General features: G+C 41.4%; 1 pseudogene; it reads right to left on the minus strand.

The window, feature by feature from the left end:
- The window catches only part of LOC105519299, a 44726-nt pseudogene extending 24046 nt beyond the window's left edge, over positions 1-20680 (minus strand).
- Positions 20681-23634: the final 2954 nt, after the last annotated feature.

Consider the following 23634-nt stretch of genomic DNA (forward strand, 5'->3'; position numbering starts at 1 on the left):
GAGAGAAGTAATTCTAGAATGGTGCAGTAAGGACTTCCAAAAATTCAGTTTTCCATGAAAGCCATAAGGACATTGGCAAAAAAGGACAAAAATAAAAATCAACTTTTCTAGGCTTCGAAAATTAACCACCAGGTTTCAACAACAAAGGAGCTTCTAGTCAAGAAGCAAAGTTGCATCTCAGAAAGAAGAGTGAGTTTTGTGCATTTTAGCCTTTTCTGTTTCCATACCCTCTCCCAGATCCACAGTAGCCTTGAAAACTAGAAGCCTCTCAGAGAATCACAACGTACTGGAGCAGAAACCCACAGGTTGAAACCTCGGTGGGAACCAGAGCTGAGGTAGGGAAACCTAACCTGTAACTGACGAATTGCTGGAAGGTCAGTGTGGACAAGTCCGATAGATAAAATACTAGGAAGCCCTAGGCATCAGAAGACCTCCACATTTTTTTTTTTTTTTGAGTGTCTGAAATCATTTATTTATGTACTGTGTGATATATTTTTTAATTTTTTAAACTTTTAGGTTCAAGGGTACATGTGCAGGTTTGTTATATTGGTAAACTCATGTCACAGGAGTTTGTTGTGCAGATTATTTCATCACCCAGGTACTAAGCCTAGTACCCAATAATTCTTTTCTCTGATTCTCTCCCTCCTCCCGTCCTACACCCTCAGGTAGGCCCAAGTGTCTGCTGTTCCCTTATCTATGTCCACGTGTTCTCGTCATTCAGCTTCCACTTCTAAGTGAGAACATTCGGTATTTGCTTTTTTGTTCCTGTGTTAATTTGCTAAGGCTAATGGCTTCCAGCTCTACCTATGTTCCCCCAAAGACACCATCTCATTCTTTTTTATGGCTGTATAATATTCCATGGTGTATCTGTATCACATTTTCTTTATCCAATCTGTCATTGATGGAGCCCCCATGTTTTCGTGAGATTTACCTTGCAGTTCTCACAGTGAATTTCTGAGAAAAATCTCCTTGTGCTTTGGGAGGGGGAGAAGGAAAGAAATTTGGAAGAGAATTTGTTGCCATTAGAACTGTCTTGCAAGAAATATTAACATAACTTCTTCAAAGAGAACAAAAATAATGTAGGTCAGAAACTCAGATTCATATAAAGAAAGGAAGAGGACCAGAGAATGAATAAGTGGAAGTAAAAGAAAAATTTTCATTTTTCTTAATCTTAATTGATCTAACAGATAACCGTTTGTTCAAAATAACAACAATGTATTCAGTAATATATGATTACGATTGTGTGTGTGTGCACGCATATGCTTATGTATACAATGAAATGAATAAGAACAATGATACAAGGAACAGGAGAGACAAATTAGGAATGTTTTATTATGAGGTATTTGCACAACCCCTGAAAAGATGCAGTGTTTTTTGAAAGAGGACTATATTTAATTGTAAATGTATATTACAAACTCTAGGGCAATCATTTAAAAAAAAAAGTAAAAAAGAAGTATAACTGATATGCCAAGAAAGAACAGAAAACAGAATCATACAAAATGCCTATTTAAAACCACAAAAGGTAGAAAAAGAGTAAAAGGCAAAATTAGGAATGAAGAACAACAAAGAGAAAACAGTAACGAATATAGTAGATAATAATCAATTATATAAATAATCAGTTTGAAAGTCAATGGTATAGCTGGTCACAGTGGTACATGAGGCAAAAACTGATAGAACCACAAGGAGAAATACATGAATCCACTATTATAGTTAGGGACTCCAACCTCCCTTTTCATACTGGGGCAGATCCAGCAGCCAAAGAAGCAGTAAGGACTTAGGTAAACTCATCACCACCACTAATCAACGGGATGTGATGGCTACTTATAGACAACTTCCTTCAACAACAGTAGAATACATATTCTTCTCTTCTCAAGTTCATGTGGAACATTCACCAAGATAGACAACTTCTGGGCCATTAAAAAAGAAAACCACCTTTCCATTCCCTCTAAGTGAACAGGAGAAAAAATTTAAAAATAGCGAAATAATAATAATAATTTTTAAAACCACCTTAACTTTTTTTTTCTTTCTTTTTTTTTGAGACAGGGTCTTACTCTGTCACACAGGCTGGAGTGCAGTGGTGTCATCTCAGCTCACTGCAGCCTCCGTCTCCCAGGCTCAAGCAATCCTCCCACCTCAGTCTCCTGAGTAGCTGAAACCACAGGTATACACCACCATGCCCAGTTAATTTTTTGTGTTTTTGGTAGGGATGGGGTTTCACCATGTTGGCCAGGCTGGTCTCGAACTACTGAGCTGAGGCCATCCTCCCACCTTAGCTTCCCAAAGTGCTGGGATTACAGGCATGAGCCACTGTGCCTGGCCAATATTTGAAACAATGGAAATCATATCTCCATCTTCAGACTACAGTGGAATTAAACTAAAACTCAGTAACAGAAAAATAGCTGGAAAATCTGAAAATACTTGAAGATTAAACAATACACTTCAAAATAACACATGGGGCCAGGCGAGATAGCTCACGCCTATAATCCCAGCACTTTGGGAGGCCGAGGTGGGCAGATCACTTGAGATCAGGAGTTCAAGATCAGCCTGGCCAGCATGGAGAAACCCTGTCTCTACTAAAAATACAAAAATTAGCCTGTATGGTGGCCCGTGCCTGTAATCTCAGCTACTTGAGAGGCTGAGACATGAGAATCACTTGAACCCGGGAGGCAGAGGCTGCAGTGAACTGAGATCGCGCCCCTGCACTCCAGCCTGGGTGACAGAGCAAGGCTCCGCCTCAAAAACAAAAAACAAAAAACCATATGGGGTGATTGTGAGTGAGTGAGGCTGGGGTGGCCCCCGCAGGCAGCCAGGATTTGGGCTGGGGATGGGCTCTAGGCTCCATGCTGCCAGGGTGATTTCAGTGCTTCCAAGCCTCCTGGCAGGCTCCAGTCCACTGCCTCATGGAGCCCTAGCCCCATGCAGTTTTCCTTTCTGCCCTCCTGGGCTCCTGCCAGCCCACGGGTGCTTTGAGGGTACATCCCATCTCATGGTTGGGACCTCAGGCCTGGGAAAATGATGTACATTCCTTGTGTCTTCATTCCAATTGTGCTCTGAATCTGCAAAAACTTCTGGCCGGGCACAGTGGCTCACGCCTGTAATTCCAGCACTTTAGGAGGCCAAGAAGGGCAGATCACCTGAGGTCAGGACATGGCAACATGGTGAAACCTCCTCTCTACTAAAAATACAAAATTAGCTGAGTGTGGAGGTGTTGGCACCTGTAATCCCCCAACTATTCAGGAGGCCAAGGCAGGAGAATTGCTTGAACCCAGGAGGCAGAGGTTGCAGTGAGCCGGGATGGTGCCACTGCACTCCAGCCTGGGTGACAAAGTGAAACTCTGTCTCAGAAAAACAAAACAACACAAAAAGTTCCTGGGTCACACATATACCTCTGATTTCCCTTTTGGTTGGTCATATATGTCCTAGAAAAACTATACAAGAATCCAGTGATAAAAATAAAGGCCAAAGACACTATAATAATGCAGACATAAATGGATTACCAACAAAAGGACCAACAGAAATCTCTGATAAAAAGAGAGACTAAGGTAATTTTCCCAAAGGATCTCATTGTTTTAAAAATGAACCCGATAATATGAAACACCTTCTTTGTAATTGTCTCTGACCTTTTTCTCTGAGACCAGAATTTGGGATAGAACATTTTGATATTTACCTGATACTAATCAGGAAATGCATGGTATTTATATTTTCAGTGTGTTTAGTTATATTTAATGACCTCCTGCCTGAGTTCCTTTTTCATTAAAATAGCTTTCATTTCTATTATTACAATTTTAATAAGACGAATAAATGGAAAGTTTATGCCAGTAGACACCCTGCTACTAAGTCAATATTTAAAAATCGTTGGTACTCCAGCATTTATTCACATAAATTTCACTGCTGCTTGCTCTAATTGCTCTGGGCTCTTCTAATTTGAGTGGAGAACACTTTTACTGTATAACAGTGCCATGAGACTGTGCTGTGAAATGAAGGATAGAATTTTTGGAGATGATAATGATATGAAACGTAAACATATAATTACTCTCCAACACAATGGAACAGCTTATCCATGAGAGCAGTAATTATTATTTACCGTCTGAGGAAGATAGGAAAGACAGGAACATAGGGGAAACCTATTTGGAAAATAGCTTTTACGTAAATGTCTAATGTGTATTATGAAACTCTGATATTAGTTGCATTCCTTCTATTTCTACCAATGTATTACACATTCAGTTCAAAACAATATGTGGGTCAAAGAAGGTATCTTGGATAAATTTAAAAATACTGTGAACACAGTGAAAATAAAAAGACAACTTATCAAAATTTGTGGGATGCAACAAAAGCTGTGCTTAGAGGGAAATGTATGGCATCAGATGCATATATTAGAAAATAGGCCAGGCACAGTGGCTCATGCCTGGAATCCCAGCACTTTGGGAGGCTGAGACAAGAGGATTGCTTAGGCCATACGTTCAGGACCAGCCTGGACAATATAGTGAGACTTTAGCTCTACAAAAAAAAAAATTAGCCTGGTGTGATGGCACACATCTGTAATCCTAGCTACTTGGGAGGCTGAGGCAGAAGAATCACTTGAGTCTGGGAGGTTGAGGCAGCAGTGAGCCCTGATCTCACCACTGCACTCCAGTCTAGGTGACAGAGTAAGATCCTGTCAAAAAAAAAAGAAAGAAAAGAAAAGAAGAAAGAGCTAAAATCAATAATCTAAACTTCTACCTTCAGAAACTAGAAATATAAGAGCAAATTAAATTCACACGAAGCAGGAAAAAAAAGAAATAACAAAAACTGAAGCAGAAACCAATGACACTGCAAATAGGAACTCAATAGAGAAAATCAATGAAACCAACAGGTGGTTTTTTGCAAGATTAATAAAACATAAAACAGACTAGGAAATAAAGAGGATACAAATCTCTAATATCGGAAATGTAAGGGGGATATCACTACAGCTCCTGTGAATTTTGAAAAGATAATAAGGAAATACTATGAACAACCCTATTCCCACAAATTTTATGACCTAGATCAATTGGATCAATTCATTAAAGGACACAACCTGCCTAAATTCACATAGGAAGAAACAGACAATCTGCATAGATAGGCCTATACCTATTGAACAAGTTGAATTAATAATTAATAAATTCCAAAACAGAACACCACATGTATTTACTGGTGAATTCTACCAAACATTTAAGGAAGAAATTAGACCAATCTCTACAATCTCCTTTAGAAGACAGAAGCAGAGGGAATAATTTCTAACTCATTCTATGAGGCTAGCATTGCCCTAAAACCAAAATTAGATAATGACATCACAAAAAAAGATAACTACAGGCAGGACACAGTGCCTCACATCTGTAATCCCAGCACTTTGCAAGGCTGAGGCGGGTAGATCACTCGAGATCAGAAGTTGAAGACCAGCCTGGCCAACATGGCAAAGCCCTGTCTCTACTGAAAATACAAAAATTAGCCGGGCACAGTGGTGCACACCTGTAATCCCAGCTACTCGGGAGGTTGAGGCAGGAGAATCGCTTGAACCTAGGAGGTGGATGTTGCAGTGAGCCAAGATTGTACGACTGCACTCCAGCTTGGGGGACAAGTGAGACTGTCAAAAAAAAAAAGCAAACGAAAACAGCACCAATTAAAGTGACTACATAAGTAAATATAAAAGAGAGTATACATGCATTTTTGTTTGTAACTCTTTTTTTTCCTATCCAATTTAGAAGACAACCACATAAGCCAATAATTATAAAACTATGCTAATGGGCTTGTAACGTATAAAGATGTAACATGTGTAACATGTACGACAATACTAGCACAAAGGAGTGGTGAGGAAATGAAGCCATATTGAAGCAATGTTTTCATGGAAGATTGATATAAAGTTGTTAGCGATCTAAACTAGACTGTTTTTAAATGAAGGTGCTAATTGTAATCCTCAGGGCTACCACTAAGAAATAAGTTAAAAACAAAACAAAATAGTAAAGAAAAGAACAAAGGAATTAAAATGGTACACTATAAAATATCTTTTCAGTGCAAAGCCAGCAGTAACTGCAAAATAGTGGAACAAAAAGACATAAAATATGTTGAAAATAAATAGCAAAACAGTCAGTGTCAATCCTACCTTATTAGTAATTACATTAAATATAAATAGATTAAACACTGATCAAAAGGCAGAATTGGCATAATGGATTTTTTTAAAAATGAGTCAACACTATGCTGTATACAAGAGTACTCTTTAGATTCAAAGATGCAATAAGTTAAAAGTGAAGGGATAGGCTGGGAGCAGTGGCTCACGCCTATAATCCCAGCACTTTGGGAGGCAGAGGTGAGTGGATCACTTGACGTCAAGAGTTTGAGATCAGTCTGGTTGACATTGTGAATCCCCATCTCTACTAAAAATACAAAACTTAGCTGGGCATCATGGCACACAACTGTAATTCCAGCTATTCAGGAGGCTGAGGCACGAGAATCGCTTGAACCTGGGAAGTGGAGGTTGCAGTGAGCCAAGGTGGTGCCACTGCACTCCAGCCTGGGTGACAGAGTGAGACTCTGTCTCTAAAATAACTAAATAAATAAATAGATAGAAAAAGGTATACCATGCAAACATTAGCCAAAGCACAGCTAGTATGGCTATACTAATATCAAATGAAATAAGCTTTAAGGCAAAAATTTGCACTAGAGACAAAGAATAGTATTTTATAATGATGCAAAAGTTTAATCCATCAGGGAAATATAACAACTACAAGCATACATGCACCTAACAACAGAACCCCAAACATAAACTATAGGACAACAGTAGCATAAAGAGAAGGATGAAGTAAATGGAGTTAAAATGTTCTAAGGACCTTGCATTATCTAGAAAATGTAAAAGTACTAATCTATATCAGATTCCAATAAGTCAAGGATACACATTATAATCTCTCAGGCAACCCGTCAAAGAAGAACAAAATAAGGTATAACTACCAGGCTAAAAATGGAGGAAAATTTATTGAAAATATTGATTAATCCAAGAGAAAATAAGAAAAATATAAAAATCAACATTAACTCAATTAGCTATAGAGAAAAGAGAGTTAAATCTCAATATATCATAACTATGTTGAGTATAAATGGACAAAATATGTAAATTAGAAGATAAACATTGTCAATCTAGATTTTGAAAACTATCTGGTTATAAAAGATGATCTTGGCCAGGTGTGGTGGCTCATGCCTGTAATCCCAGCACTTTGGGAGGCCGAGGTAGGCGGATCACTTGAGGCCAGGAGTTTGAGACCAGCCTGGCCAACATGGCAAAATCTCGTCTCTACTAAAAATACAAAAAATAGCCAGGCATGGTGGTGCACACCTGTAACCTCAGCTACTCAGGAGGCTGAGGCAGGAGAATTGCTTGAAGCCAGGAGGCAGAGGCTGCAGTGAGCTGAGATCATGCCACTGCATTGCAGCCTGGCTGACAGGGCAAGATTCTGTCTCAAAAAATAAAAAAAATAAAAAGAATTCTGAACTCAACTAAATGATATATATTCTTTTCAAATGCACATGGAAAAATTTAAAAAGTGAATGTACGCTTGGCCATAAAGCAAGTCTCAACAAATTTCAGAGGATTAAAATCACATAGAGCGTGTATCTCTGACTACAATAGAAATAAGCTAAATATGAATTTGTGAAAGAAAACTAGAAAAACACACCAAAAGTTTACAAATTAGGCAATACACTTCACAATGACCCATGGGTCAAAAAAAGTTACAATAAAAATTAGAAAACATGTTGAAGAGAATTATAATATAAAAATGGCATTTCAGTACTTCTGGGCTGCTGCTTAAGCATGTATAAAGAAAATTTTATAGCTTCAAACACATACGTAAGAAGAAAAGTACCAAAAATCAGTAATCTGTATGCCCAGATAATAGTTAGAAAATAGTAAATTAAGGCCGGGCCTCGTGGCTCATGCCTGTAATCCCAGCACTTTGGGAGGCCGAGGAGGGCAGATCACAAGGTCAGGAGTTCGAGATCGGCCTAGCCAATGTAGTGAAACCCCATCTCTACTAAAATTACAAAAAATTAGCCGGGCATGGTGTCGGCCACCTGTAATTCCAACTACTCAGGAGGCTGAGGCAGGAAAATCACTTGAACCCAGGAGGCAGAGAGTTGCAGTGAACCGAGATCACACCATTGCACTCCAGCCTGGGTGACAAGAGTGAAACTCTGTCTCAAAAAAAAAGGAACAGAAAATATTAAATTAAATACAAAGAAAGTGGGAGAAAAAAATAATAATGATAACAGCAGGTAATAATAAAGTTGAAAACAAATATACAATAAAGAGCGTCAAAAATTTAAATGTATAAGGTCCTAGCAGGAATGATCAAGAATAAAAATAGAGAAGACACAAATTACCAATAGCAGGAACAAATGGGAGCATCATTACAGATCCCACATATTAGAAAGATAATAATATTATGAATAACACTATGACAGTGAACTTGAAATTTTAAGTGAAATAGACACATTTCTAGAAAAACACAACTGAACAAAATTGACACAAGGGAAAAACAAGATACGAAGAGTACTATATTTACTGAAAATAATGGAATCTATATTTGGAAAATCTTCTTTCAATCAAAATTCTACGACCAGATAGCTCTCTTGGTGAATATGGCAAGTATTTAAAGAATACACCAATTGTGCATAGGTTTCCTAGGAAAATAGATGAAGAAACATTTCCCAATGTATATTATAGGTGATCACATAACCTTAATCCCCATATCTGACAAGGACATTATAACAAAGGAAAACTATCCACCAATCTTTCTCAGAAACATAGATGGACAAAAAAAGTCCTAAAGAAAAAAATAGCAATCACAATAACTCAGTGTATTACTAGAATAAAGGAGAAAATTGCATAATAATATCAACAGACACAGAAAAAGCATTTACCAAAATTTAATCTCATTCAAAACAAATACATAGCAACTAGTAATCGAAGGGAACTTTTTTTTTACCTTAAAATAGCATTTAAGACTTATAAAAAAGTTGCCAAAATAGTGCAAATTTTCTGTATATTCTTCACCCAACTTCCCCTGATCTTACCCTTTTATGTAACTGTAGTACAATTCTTGAAACTGGGAAATTAACATTGATGCAATATGGTTAACTAACAGACCTTAAATTTTATATATAAAAAAGATATAATATCTATATATCTATAAATATATATCTACATTATAATTATATACTTATATATTTACTATTTTTACATATATTTATAATTTTATTATATATATTTAAAATTATATATAATATATAAATATTATATATATGTATATTTTTTTGAGACAGAGTCTCACTCTGTCAGCCAGGCTGAAGTGCAGTGGCATAATCTCAGCTCACTGCAACCTCTGCCTTTCGGGTTCAAGTGATTCTCCTGCCTCAGCTTCCCAAGTAGCTGGGACTACAGGCATGTGCCACCATGCCCAGCTAATTTTTGTATTTTTGGCAGAGAAGGGTTTCGCTGTGTTGGCCAGGCTGGTCTCAAACTCCACACCTCAGGTGATCTGCCTGGCTTGGCCTCCCAAAGTTCTGGGATTACAGGCATGAGTCACTGCACCCAGCCACCTTCTTAAAAGTTTGCTAGATTTCCCATTAATGTTCCTTTCTGACCCAGGATCCAGTCCAAGATCCCATCTAGCACTTAATTGTCATGTCTACTTACTTTCCTCCAATCTGGAACAGTTCCTCAATCTTTCTTTGTCTTTATGACCTTAACACTTTTTGAAGAGTACTTTGTTTTGTGAAATGTCTCCAAGTGCAAATTTCTCTGATGTTTTCCCATAACTAGATTGAGATTATGCAGTTTTGTCAAGAATATTACAAAGTGATGCTGTCCCAGAAGAAAACTTTCCTAATTTGATAATGAATATGTTCAAGAGGATGGCTAAAATTTTTTAAAGTGGAAGATAACAAGCATTGGTGAGAATGTGGAGAAATTCGAACCCTCATACATTTCTGGTAGGAATGTAAAATGGTTCAGGTTGTTGTTTAACAGTTTGGTGGTTCCTCAAAAAGTTAAACATAGAATTATCATATGACCCAGCAAGTCCACTTCTAGGTACATACCTAAAAGAATTGAAAACTGGCTAAAAAAAAAATCCTCATACGTCAGTCTGCCCTTATCTGCAGGAGATACTTTCCAAGGTTTCCAGTGGATGCCTCAAACCTCAGATTGTACCAAATCCCATACACTACAGGTTTTTTTGATTTCTCCCTCCACCCCCATAATATCTTACTGTGTCGTGCTCACCCTTCTACTTCTTATAATGTGAAAGGCTAAATGCCTACGTGATGAGATGAGGAGAGGTGACTGACGGGCATTGCGATGTAGCATTAGGCTGCTATTGACCTTCTGACTGTGTGTGAGGAAGATCGTCTGCTTTGGGCGATGCTGGATAATCAAGCCGTGATGATGTTGATGGTTGAATGTCAGGAGCAAACAAGATGATGTTGATAACTAATGGGCAGGTAGTAAATACAGCGTGGATAAGCTGAACAAAGGAATGATTCATATCCCAGATGGGACAGAGCGAGACAGCAAAAGATTTCATTATATTACTCAGAACAGCACACAATTTAAAAATTATGAATTGTTGGCTGAGCCTGGTGGCTCATGCCTGTAATCCCAGCACGTTGGGAGGCTGAGGCAGGCGCATGACCTGGGGTCGAGAGTTCGAAACCAGCCTGACCAACATGGTAAAATCCCGTCTCTACTAAAAATAAAAAAATAAAAATTAGCTGGGCATGGTGGCAGGCGCCTGTAATCCCAGCTACTCTGGAGGCTGAGGCACAAGAATCACTTGAACCCAGGAGGCAGAGGTTGCAGTCAGCTATCACGCCACTGCACTCCAGCCTGGATGACAAAGTAAGACTCTCTCTCAAAAAAAAAAAAAAAATTGGCTGGGTGCGGTGGCTTACGCCTATAATCCCAGCACTTTGGGAGGCTGAGGTGGGCGGATGATGAGGTCAGGAGATCGAGACCATCCTGGCTAACATGGTGAAACCCCATCTCTACTAAAAATACAAAAAAGTTAGCCGGGCGAGGTGGTGGGCGCCTGTAGTCCCAGCTACTCTGGGGGGGCTGAGGCAGGAGAATGGCGTGAACCCGGGAGGCAGCGCTTGCAGTTGAGTCGAGATCACGCCACTGCACTCCAGCCTTGGTGATAGAGTGAGACTCTGTCTCAAAAAACAAACAAAAGAAAAACTTATGAATTGTTTATTTCTTGAATTTTTCATTTAATATTTTTGGACAGTAGGTAATTGAAACAATGGAAAACAAAACCCTAGATGGTGGGAGGGAGAAACTGCTGTACATGAGTGTTCATAGCGACACTATTTGCAGCACCAAAAGACAAAACCAATCCAATGTCCAGCAACATCTGAATGGATAAACAAATGTGGTACATACACACAGTGGAATATTATTCTGCCATAAAAAGGAATGAAGTACTGATTTGTGCTACAGCATGAATGAATCTCGAAAACAGTATGCTAAGTAAGAGAAGTTAGACACAAAAGACCAGAGATGTTGTATGATTTTACTTATATGAAATATCCAGAACACGTAAATCATAGAAACAGAATGCAGATTGGTGGTGGCCAGAGGTGGGAGGTTTGGGGGAATAGGGAGTAATTGCTGAATAGGAACAGAGTTTATTTTGGAATGACAGAAATGTTTTGGATCAGACAGAGGTAGTGATTGCACAGTGTTATGAATAACCAAGTGCCCTAATTGTTATGTTAGGTGAATTTCACTTTGAATTCTAAAATTCTACAGCAAACATCATACTTAATGGTGAAATGTTAAAAGCATTCCACTGAGTTTAGAACAATGATGCCCATTATCACCACTTCTTTTTAACATGGTAGTAGCGGTCTTAACCAATGAAATAATTACAATCAACAAAAAGAGGAAGAAAAAGAAAACAGGAGGAGGAAAAAGAGAAGATGTACAGGGGGAAGGAGAGGATAAATAAAATGTCTAAGAATCAGTAAGTTAGCCAGGCGTGGTGGCCTGCCTCTGTAGTCTCAGCTACTTGGGGGGCTGAGGCAGGAGGATCTCTTGAACCTGGGAGGTCAAGGCTGCAGTGAGCCAAGATGGCACCACTACACTCCAGCCTGGGTGACAAACTAAGACTCTGCCTCAAAAATATTTTAAATAAATAAAATAATAAATAAATAAAATAAAATTTTTTAAAAAGAATCAGTAAGGAAGAAATTAAAATTGCTATAATACACAGATGACATTATCATAGACCTAGAAAATCTAAACAAATCTACATGGCCGGATACAGTGGCCCATGCCTGTAATCCTAGCACTTTAGGAGGCTGAGGTGGGAGAATCATCTGAGGTCAGGAGTTCAAGACCAGCCTGGCCAACATGGTGAAACCCCATCTCTACTAAAAATACAAAAATTAGTTAGGCGTGGTGGTGTGTGCCTGTAATCCCAGCTACTCGGGAGGCTGAGACATAAGAATCGTTTGAACCCAGGAGGCAGAGGTTGCAGTGAGCAGAGATTGCACCACTGCACTCCAGCCTGGGTGACAGAGTGAGACCCCGTCTCCAAAAAAAAACTGCTACCATTAATAAATGAATTTAACAAGGTCACTAGATACAAGGTCAAAATTTTAAAAAATTCATTGCATTTCTAGCTAATTAGAAGTTGAGAAAAATTAAATATCATACACAGTAGCATCAAGGACATAAATATACAGGGATGAACACAACAAAACTGTACAGAGCCTCTACACAAAAAATGATACAACTTCATGGAGGATTATAAAAGAAGACCCTCAAAAATGAAAGGATATCATTTCAGGATATGTTCAGTATCGAAATACTCAGTATTGGCTAGGGGCAGTGGCTCACACCTGTAATCCCAGCAGTTTGGGAAGCTGAGGCAGGTAGATCACTTGAGGCCAGAAGTTTGATACCAGCCTGGCCAACATGGTGAAGCCCCATCTCTACCAAAAATACAAAAATTAGTCGGGCATAGTGGCGGGCACCTGTAATCCCGGCTACTCAGGAGGCTGAGGCAGGAGAATCGCTTGAAACCAGGAGGTGGTGGTTGCAGTGAGCCAGAGTTGTACCACTGCACTCCAGCCTGGGCAACAGAATGAGACTCTGTCTCAGAAAAAAGAAAAAAAAAAGAAACAAAAGAAATAGTATTGTTAAGATATCACTTCTCCCTAACTCGATCTATAGATTCAAAGCAATCACAATTAAAATCCCAGTGGGTTTTTGTGGTGGCAGGGGTATGGGGGAAAGGGAATGAGGGAGGTTGAAATGGACAAACCAATTCTAGAATTTATACAAAAATACAAAGGGCCAAGATTGAAGGATTTGGACCATAGTAGTTTCTTCTTATCTGTCAGGGATATGTTTCAAGACCCCTGGTGGATGCCTGAAATCACAGATAACAGCAAAACCTATATATACTATAGTTGTTTTTTTTTTCTGTTACATACCTATAATAAAGTTTGACTTACAAATTAGTCCCATTAAAAGACTAACAACAAAAACTAATAATAAAATAGAACAATTATAACAATATATTGGAATGAAAGTCATGCGAATGTGATCTCTTCTCAAAATATATCATTGTTCAGTACCTTAAGTAACATAAACCATGGAAAGAGAAACTGTAGACAAGGGGGTACTACTGTGCAATAACTAAAATAGCCCAGTATTAATACAAAGACAGGCAAAGAGGCCAATGTGAAATAACAGAGTGTCCAGAAACAGCACACACATATACAGACAATTAAGACAAAAAATGACACGTTAGCACAGTGGGGAAGAGATGGGTCTTTTCAATTAGTGGTGCTGGGTCAGCTGAATAACCATATAGGAAAAAAAGTGAATCTTGACTCTTATCTCATACCACACACAAAAATCAAATCCAGATAGGCTCTGAATATGAAAGGTGAAACAATAAAGCTTTTAGAAACTGGCATAGAAAAATATATTTACTTCCTTATTTTAGGCAAAATGTATTAAGCAGGACACAAAGAAGTACAAATCTATTGTAAAAGAAAAGTAGATAAACTGAACTATATTAAAGAGCATCTGTTTATCAAACAAACTATTAAGAGAGTAAAAAGGAAAGCTATTGGAATGGGAAAAGATTTATTGCATCTGGGTGTGGTGGCTCTGGCCTATAATCCCAACACTTTCAGAGGCCAAGGCAGAGGGATCACTTGAGCCCAGGAGTTCAAGACCAGCTTGGACAACATAGCAAGACACTTTCTTTACAAATAGATAAATAAATATTTTAAAAAATATTTTTGCAATACAAGTAACTGACAAAGATCTAATATCCAAAATGCATAAAGAACTGCAAATTCATAAGAAAAAGATTAATAACTCAACAGAATAAAAGCAAATGTCTAGAACACAAAGGATATCCAAATGGCCAAGAAACTTGTTTAAAAAAGTGTTAATTCTCATTAGTCATCAGTGAATCACAAGTTAAAACCACAGTGAGATATCCACCCACCAGTATACTCAAAATTGACATGACACGTCACTTGCTGGCAAATTTATGGTGGAACTGAAACTCCCAAACACCATTGGTAGAAATGTAATCTGGTACAACTTTGGAAAATGGTTTGGCACTATCTATTAAAGCTAAATGTAAGTGGCCAGTCACAAAGGCTCACGCCTGTAATCCTAGCACTTTGGGAGGCCAAGATGGGCAGATCACTTGAGGTCAGGAGTTTGAGATCAGCCTGGCCAACATGGTGAAACCCCGTGTCTACTAAAAATACAAAAATTAGCTGGGTGTGGTGGCCGGTGCCTGTAGTCCCAGCTACTCTGCAGGCTGAGGCAGGAGAATCACTTGAACCCTTGAGGCGGAGGTTGCAGCGAGCCACGATCATACCACTACACTCCAACCTGGGCCACAGAGAGAGATTCTGTCTCAAAAAAGAAAAAAAAAGGCTAAATGTAAATAAACCCTTTAACCAGCCTGGTATATAACTAATAAAATAGGCACATTTACACAGGAAAAGTCATGTGTGAGAACATCTATAGTGACGCCGTTTTTCATAGACAAAGATGAAAACAATCCAAATATTCATAAACAGAAAAATGGATAATGTGTGTATATACATACAGTAAAATACCATGCAGAAAGGAATATAAGTGACAGTACACTCAGCTGCATTTCATAATGTTGAGGAAAAGAAGCTAAACATAAAAGAGGCCATGCTTTATGTTTCCACCGATGTAAAGTTCAAATACAATCAAACTTATTTCTGGTGTTGGAAGTCAAAAGAGTGGTCCCCTGAGAAGGAAAGTGACTGGGGATGCAAGAGATCAGCTTCCGGGCTCCCACAATTTTTTTATTTTTTGAGATGGAGTCTCGCTCTGTCACCCAGGATGGAGCGCAGTGGCACGATCTCGGCGCACTGCAACAACCTCTGCCTCCGTGGTTCAAGTGATTCTCCTGCCTCATCCTCCCAAGTAGCTGGAACTACAGGCGCATGCCACCACGCCCGGCTCATATTTTTATTTTTAGTAGAGACAGGGTTTCACCATGTTGGCCAGAATGGTCTCGAACTCCAGATCTCGTGATCCGCCGGCCTCGGCCTCCCAAAGCACTGGGATTACAGGCGTGAGCCACCACGCCCGGCCCGGGGCTCCCACAAATTTTTACATCTGACTGGTGGTCACATTCGGGTGCTCACTTTGAGAAAACTCATCAAGTTATGCCTTCTCTATGTTTATGTTCAATAAATAAGTGTGGGGTTTTTTGTTGCTTGTTTTTGTTTTTGTTTTTTTTGTGGAGAGGATCTCACTAAGTTGCCCAGGCTGCTTTTCTTACCCCTGGACTCAAGTAATCCTCTCACCTTGGCCTTCCGAAGTGCTGGGATTACAGGTGTGAGCCACTGCACTTGGCCTAAATAAGTTTTTTATTTTATTTTATTTTATTTTATTTATTTATTTTTATTTTTTTAAAGTTTTTTATTTATTTTTGAGACGGAGTCTCACTCTTTCACCCAGGCTGGAGTGCAGCCGCAGGATCTCGGCTCACTGCAAGCTCCGCCTCCCGAGTTCACACCATTCTCTTGCCTCAGCCTCCTGAGTAGCTGGGACTGCAGGCGCTCGCCACCACGCCCAGCTAATTTTTTTGTATTTTTAGTAGAGACGGGGTTTCATCGTGTTAGCCAGGATGGTCTCGATCTCCTGACCTCGTGATCTGCCCGCCTCCCAAAGTGCTGGGATTACAGGCTTGAGCCCCCGCGCCTGGTCAATAAGTTTTTTTTTTAATGAATGTTGCTTATACACACCAGTCTTTGGTAAATCTACAAATACAATTATGGATGCACAAATAACCAAACGAAAAAAAAAATCTTACCGTTATCCCTTTCTTACACATGCTGTGGTCCTAGCCCTGCTTACAAATCTCCACCATTTTCTCAACACTGTGCTAGAGTCTTCAAGAGAAACCTCATGCATATTTACAAAATAGTCTGTCAAACATTTCAAACATCTCAACTCCTACAAATTCCAGAAAATCAGTTGTATAAAGTCAAAATCAAAATCCAAGTTAGGGCTTAGCCAGAAGACTCTGTTACTCAAAAATAAGATCACATACCCCAACTTGGTTTTTGATTTTTTTTGGACTTTTTCCCTTATCATCAGCATGTTTAAATCTGCTGTATCTCCTTTAACAGCTATGTAATAATCTATTTTATAACTTTACAGTATTTTGCTTAACAATCTCCTTTTAAAGGACATTTAGGTTGTTTCCAGTTTTTGCTTTTATAAAAATGTTCCAGTGACTATTCGAGCATATACATCATTCTCATTTGATGATTTATCCTTTCATTCAAATAAGCTATTTGGGGCCGGGCGCAGTGGCTCACACCTGTAATCCCAGCACTTTGAGAGGGCGAGGCAGGCAATCACCTGAGGTCAGGAGTTCGAGACCAGCCTGACCAACATGGTGAAATACCATCTCTACTAAAAATACAAAACTTAGGTGAGCGTGGTGGTGGGCGCTTGTGGTCCCAGCTACCCAGGAGGCTGAGGCAGGAGAATCGCTTGAACACGGAAGACAGAGGTTACAGTTTGCCGAGATTGAACCACTGCACTCCAGCCTGGGCAACAGAGGGAGACTCCACCGAAAAAAAAAAAAAAAAGGTTAAGTTATTTGAGGTTGAAATATTAGGCCAAGTGGTGGGCACATGGAAAAGGATTTTGATACATTACCAACGTGTCTCCTGAAAAGCTGTATTTATCACACCCACTCCACCACCCACCACTCACAGTCTAGGAAAGCGTCTGCATCCTTGCCAACACTGGTTATTGTCAGCCTTTTGTTTGATTTGGTTTTGGTTTTGGTGAGACAGTGTTTCGCTCTGTTGCTCAGGCTGACCTCGAACTCATGGGCTCATGAGATCCTCCCACCTTGGCCTCCCCAGCAACTGGGACTGCATGTGCACACCATCGCTCCCAGCTATTGTCAGTCATTTTAATCCCTGCATAAATACATAAATCTGATGTATGAAAATCACATCTCATCATTTTAATTATTCTTTTGGTTATTCATAAGGTTGAGTATATGTTTACTGGCCATTTGTAGTTCTTTGGCAGAATCTCTCATTTTTAGTGAGGTCTACTTCTTACTGATTTTTAAATAGTCCTTCATAGATGCGTTTCTATTACATATAAAGCAAGTATTTTTTCTCAGTTTGCTATTTGACTTTACATTTTGTTTTGTTCTCTGTCATGACATTCAGAAGTTCTTAATCGTCGTATGTAACATCCGTCCATTTTTTTCACTGGTCTTTGGTACCATTGTCAAGAAAGATCTTCCCTCCTCCAAGATTACAGAAGTATTTTTATCTGTTTTCTACACCAAGGTCACACTGCCCCAAAAACAGTGAAGCCAGAATTCAAACATAAGTTTGTCTTGCTTCAAATGTTATGTGTGTAACTTCTCATTACACCATTAGCAACAACAATTATCTTTGGATATTAAGAATGTAGGTTATCTTTAACTTATTTTTACTTTCCTGTATTTTTACATATATGTACCATAAGAAATATATAAGGCCAGGCATGGCCAGGTAGCTCCGACCTGTAATCTTAGCACTTTGGGAGGCCGAGGCAGGGAGTTTGAGACCAGCCTGGGCAACATGGTGAAACTCCGTCTCTAAAAAAAAAAAAAAGAAATTAAAAAATTAGACGAGCGTGGCGGTACATGCCTGTAGTGCCAGCTACTCGGGAAGCTGAGGTGGGCAGTCACCTGAGCTCGGGAGGTTGAAGCTGCAATGAGCTGCGGCTGTGCCACTGTACTCCAGCCTGGGCCAAAGAGTGAGACCTGGTCTCCAAAATTTTTTTAAAAAAAGAAAGATAGCCAGGCATGGTGGCATGTATCTGTGGTCCCAGTTATTTGCAAGACTGAGATGGGAGGATCACCTGAGCCCAGGAGGTCGAGGCTTCAGTGACCCATGATCATACCGCTGCACTCCAGCCAAGGCAACAGAGTGAGCCCCTCGCTCTGGAGTCATTAAAAAAAGACATATACAGACAATAAGACATGATCATCCAGTGATTAAGAGTGGGAGTCTAGAGCCAGATTGCCAGGGCTCATGTCCCCGCTCTGTTACTTCTCAGCTGGTTGACTCTGGGCAAGTTATTTAAACTCTCTGTGCCTCAGTTTACTTATCTATAAAAGGTGGAAAATGATAGCACCTATGTTGTAAAATTATCACGCAGATGAACAAATTAAGACATGTTAGGTTGGGCGTGGTGGCTCATACCTGCCAGCACTTTGGGAGGACAAGGTGGGCAGATCACTTGAGGCCAGGAATTTGAGATCAGCCTGGCCAACATGGTGAAATCCTGTCTCTACTAAAAAATACAAAAATTAGCAGGACATGGTGGCACACACCTGTAATTTAAGCTTCGCAGGAGGCTGAGGCAAGAGAATCACTTGAACCTGGGAGGTGGAGGTTGCAGTGAGGCCAGATCATGCCACTGCCCTCCAGCCTGGCTGATGGAGTGAGATTTGTCTCAAAAAACAAACAAAAACAAAAACAATACTGAGTATTTCAATCCTGAACATAGTATATTCTTTTGTTTTTGAAGGTCTTCTTTTATAGAGCAAGGCTCGGTCTCAAAAAAAAAGAAAGAGACACATTAGAAGAGCACTTGGCATATCATATGCTCCTGATATAAGCCCTTGTTTTAATGAACACTTATCACTTTTAAGGTATTTTTAAATGAGAATGTACTGGAATTAGAAAGGGCAAGTAACTGAAAAGCCCATTAACCCAGTCCCCCTAGAGAGGTGTCCTGGGGGTTCCAGGTGAGCCACTCACTCTCCAGGCTTCACACTCAGCTCCGACAAATCAGCCCCGCAAAGGACACAGCAGTCACACCCCCACTTCCAGCCCAGGGTGGCTTGTTTTCAAGCATTGTAGCTTTCTGATCTCAACTAGCTTTCTAGGTAAAGAACAAATATTGGCAGACAAAAAGAAAAAGGAAAAGTGTTTGATTCATTCTTCAGACATTTCTTGAGTGCTGGATATGTGTGATCTACCTGGCTAGGTAACTGCTGCCTTGTGAGGGCCTACTGTGTGCTGGTCACTTAATAGACATCATCTCATGAAAAATTTGCTGGCTGGGTTTGGTGGTTCACACCTGTAATCCCAAACCTTCTGGAGGCCGAGGCAGGAAGATCACTTGAGGCTAGGAGTTTGAGGGCAGCCTGGGCAATATAGCAAGATCCTGTATGTACAAAAGATTTTTAAAAATTAGCCAGGTGTAGTGGTGCACACCTGTAATCCCAGCCCTTTGGGAGACTGAGAGAGGAGGATTTCTTGAGCCCAGGAATTTGAGGGTACAGTGAGCCATAACTCAGCCATCCTCTGGCCTGAGTGATGGAGCGAGACCCCATCTAAAAAATTTTAAAAAGAAAGACTTAAAAAAGAAAAACTCACAACCACCCTATAAGGCAGACACAACTGTATTTTACAGAGGAGAAACTGAAATTCAGAGCATTAAGTGATTTGCCCCAAATCCCCAAAGCTGGTAAGTGGCAGGGTCAGCCTGGTCCACAGGGGGCTTAACCCTGCTGCACTCTGACCTGACTTCACTCTTGTCGAGGGTCCGCTGATCCCTGAGCCCTGCTGTGTTAGTGGTTACCATGGAATAACTTTCTCCAAAGAGACAGGTGTTTCTACCCCAACTTTTGGGAAAAGCACCCACATGTACCTGCAGGGAAGGAAAGGGCTTTTAAAGGGCTGTCCCTCCCTGGGGGTCTTGGCTGGGGCCCTCAATGGGGGACCTACTGTGCTCTGCTCTTCAGAGTTGAGCTAGGGATGCCCGGGACGGGTTCTCCACTCCACCAAGCAGGGGATGTGTGCACTGCAGCTTCCTCCAGGCTCTGTCTCCACACACCTTCTGGGCACCAGGGGACTCTGAGCATAGCCCCAGCCCCAGCCTGCACCTCTGCCAACTGGGAGCTGGGGGCTTTTGACTGTTGCGTCCATCAAGACTCTCAAGGGTCATCACAGCTTCCAAACAGAGCCCCTTTTTCCCCCAATCCACCTCCAGGAAGCCCTCCAGGGCCCCAGCCCACAGACAGTGCCCCCTGGGATGTGCTGGCCGTCCCCTCCTCCATCCCATCGTTCTCCCTGCAGGTCTGTCTTCAGGACCTGTCTTCCCTTTCTCCTTAATCCACATCTCCTTCTCCTTCTCAAGCAGGAACTAGACCGTTTTCACCTTGGAGTTGCCCATAGTCTCCAGCCAAGAGCTGGGCTCACAGAATGTGCTTAAAAAATTGGGCACTGTGGCTCACGCCTGTAATCCTAGCACTTTGGGAGGCCGAGGCGGGCAGATCACTTGAGGTCAGGAGTTTGAGCCTAGCCTGGCCAATATGGTGAAACCCCATCTCTACTAAAAAATACAAAAATTAGCCAGGCGTGGTGGCAGGCGCCTGTAATCCCAGCTACTCAGGAGGCTGAGGCAAGAGAATCACTTGAATCAGGGAGGTGGAGGTTGTATTGAGCCGAAATCACACCACTGCACTCCAGCCTGGGTGTCACAGCAAGACTCTGTCTCAAAAAATAATAATACTTAATTAAAAATACATTGGTGATGAATGGTCACATAAATAGCTCCACCAAAGAATTTCCAAATGAACACACTTACGTGCATGTGACTCCTATTATGAAAGGAGCATGGCTGGAGAATGGTCGAGTGCTTTGGGTTACGGTGGAAACAGAAAACCTGCCTTTGGGATTGAGCTCTGCCCTGACCAGTTTTGGTCCCTGGCTTGGGATAAATCACAAATAACCTTTCTGAACCTGGGATTCCTCATGTGTGAAAATGGACGTGATGGAGCAGTTCCACACTCCTCACGGGTTCAGGGGAAGGGAAGGAGGTGAAGGCCACGGCGAGTGGCAGCGTGAAGAGTGGTCCTAATTTCACTTTCTATCCACTGTGCGGTGCAGTGATAAATACCTGGGAGCAAGAGAGGGTCTTCCTCAGGGCCCCCAAGCCCACGCAGTACACGGCAGGTTCGCTTCTCCTCCACTGGCCCAAAAGGAAAGCTGCGTTTTCAGATTTTATTATATACATCTACATATATATAGATACAGATATAGATATATTTTTTGAGACAGGGTCTCTCACTCTGTTGCCCAAGTTGGAGTGAAGTGATGTGATCTCAGCTCACTGTAGCCTCTACCTCCCAGGTTCAAGCGATTCTCCTGCCTCACTCTCCTGAGTAGCTGGGATTACAGGTGCCTGCCACCATGCCTGGCTATTTTTTGTGTTTTTTGTGGAGACGGGATTTCACCATGTTGGCAAAGCTGGCCTCAAACTCCTGACCTCAAGTGGTCTGCCCACCTTGGCCTCCCAAAGTGCTAGGATGACAGGCATGAGCCACTGTGCCCCGCCCGGACTTTAGAGAATTCATAAAAGGGGATTTGAAATTCCAAGGTCTCATCTTGTCCTGGAAGTCCACTTTCTCTCCCAGAAGCCTCAGCTGTCTTCTGGAAGGTCTGAGGCAGGAGAGGGATGAGAGACCTCCCAGCTCAGGTGACAGGTGCCTGCTGGGAGACCTTTAAGTCTGGACAGTAGCCTGCCAGCCACATCCAAAGCTCTGAGGTCATTTCCCCTGATACCAGAGACTTGGCACCTGCTGGAATCCTGGGAGAATTAGAATGTCAGGAGTGCCCCAGATCTGACACCTCACACCCTGACACCCTAGGAGGAGGCCTGGGAGGAGCAGATTGCCCTCTGGGTACCCTGAGCTCAGGGCTGGGCCCACCAAGGCCAGGGGAGTAGGGAGGATGCTGAATGGTCCAGGCCTTGCCTGTGCCCTACAAGTTGGTATTGGCCTCAGGGGTGCATAATTGGCATTAGAAAGAGCAAACACCTTTGGAAGACCTCAGAGGCTCTGAAACAGGATCACAGCCCTTTACTGTTGACGCCACCAGCAGTTGCTAAGCGACAAAGCAGGCATTTCAGGCGCTGAAAAGAGGGGATCCCCAGGGCACTGGACAGAGTCTGGCTCCTGGCAGCTGCCTGGGGCTCTGCCCTCATCCCTGGCCCCGCACAAGGGCCAGAGGTCTCAGCCAGGGGCCAGCGGCTGCGCTGAGTAGTCACTTGCCTGGAACACGCAAGCTGTACCCAACAAACCATAAAGAGGAGGCGATGGCTGGTTGGGAGGACACGGGATCAAGCTGGCAAGTCAAGGAGCCTCTTTGAACTTGAATTTCCTTCTCAATAAAATGAGGATAATTAGGCAACATAGACTGACCACCCAGAGTGAGTGTTAGAATTAAAAGAGAGAATGGGGCTGGCATGGTGGTTCACGCCTGTAATCCCAGCTGGGAGGCAGAGGTAGGTGGCTCACCTGAGGTCAGGAGTTCGAGACCTGCCTGGCCAACATGGTGAAATCCTGTCTCCATTAAAAATACAATAATTAGCTGGGCGTAGTGGCGGGTGCCTGTAATCCCAGCTACTCAGGAGGCTGAATCAGGAGGATCACTTGAACACGGGAGGCAGAGGTTGTAGTGAGCCGAGATTGTGCCACTGCACTCCAACCTGAGCCACAGAGCAAGACTCCGTCTCAAAACAAAAATAAAAGAGAGAATAGCCGGAGAAGACTTAGCGAGTGGTAAGGTGGAGTTCAACATCAGTCATTGTCATTATAAATAAAAGAACTGAGGTTTTGGCACCTGGTAAAGGAGGAGACACACCCATCCTCCACTTGGCCAAATAAGGTTCACCAAATTGTATCTAGAGTGGGCTCTTATCACCCGTATTGCTAACAAGCAATATGTAAATATACATTATCAAGTTACATAAAATTATAAAATAGAATGTTTTCCATGATATAGATTTTATTAAATGTAATCTCCATAAATAGATAAATGAACTATATGAATAAATTCATTGTTCATAGGTAGTCTGGAAAATTAGTCACTGTTAATAACCACCTCATCAAGAGGGGAGATTATGGTTGGTTTTGATCTCATTCTTTTCTTTCTTTTTTTTTTTGAGACAGAGACTCTGGGCCGGGCGCGGTGGCTCAAGCCTGTAATCCCAGCACTTTGGGAAGCCGAGGCGGG

The sequence above is a fragment of the Colobus angolensis genome, unplaced genomic scaffold, assembly GCF_000951035.1.
Source record: "Colobus angolensis palliatus isolate OR3802 unplaced genomic scaffold, Cang.pa_1.0 Scaffold343, whole genome shotgun sequence".
Classification (NCBI taxonomy): Eukaryota; Metazoa; Chordata; class Mammalia; order Primates; family Cercopithecidae; genus Colobus; species Colobus angolensis.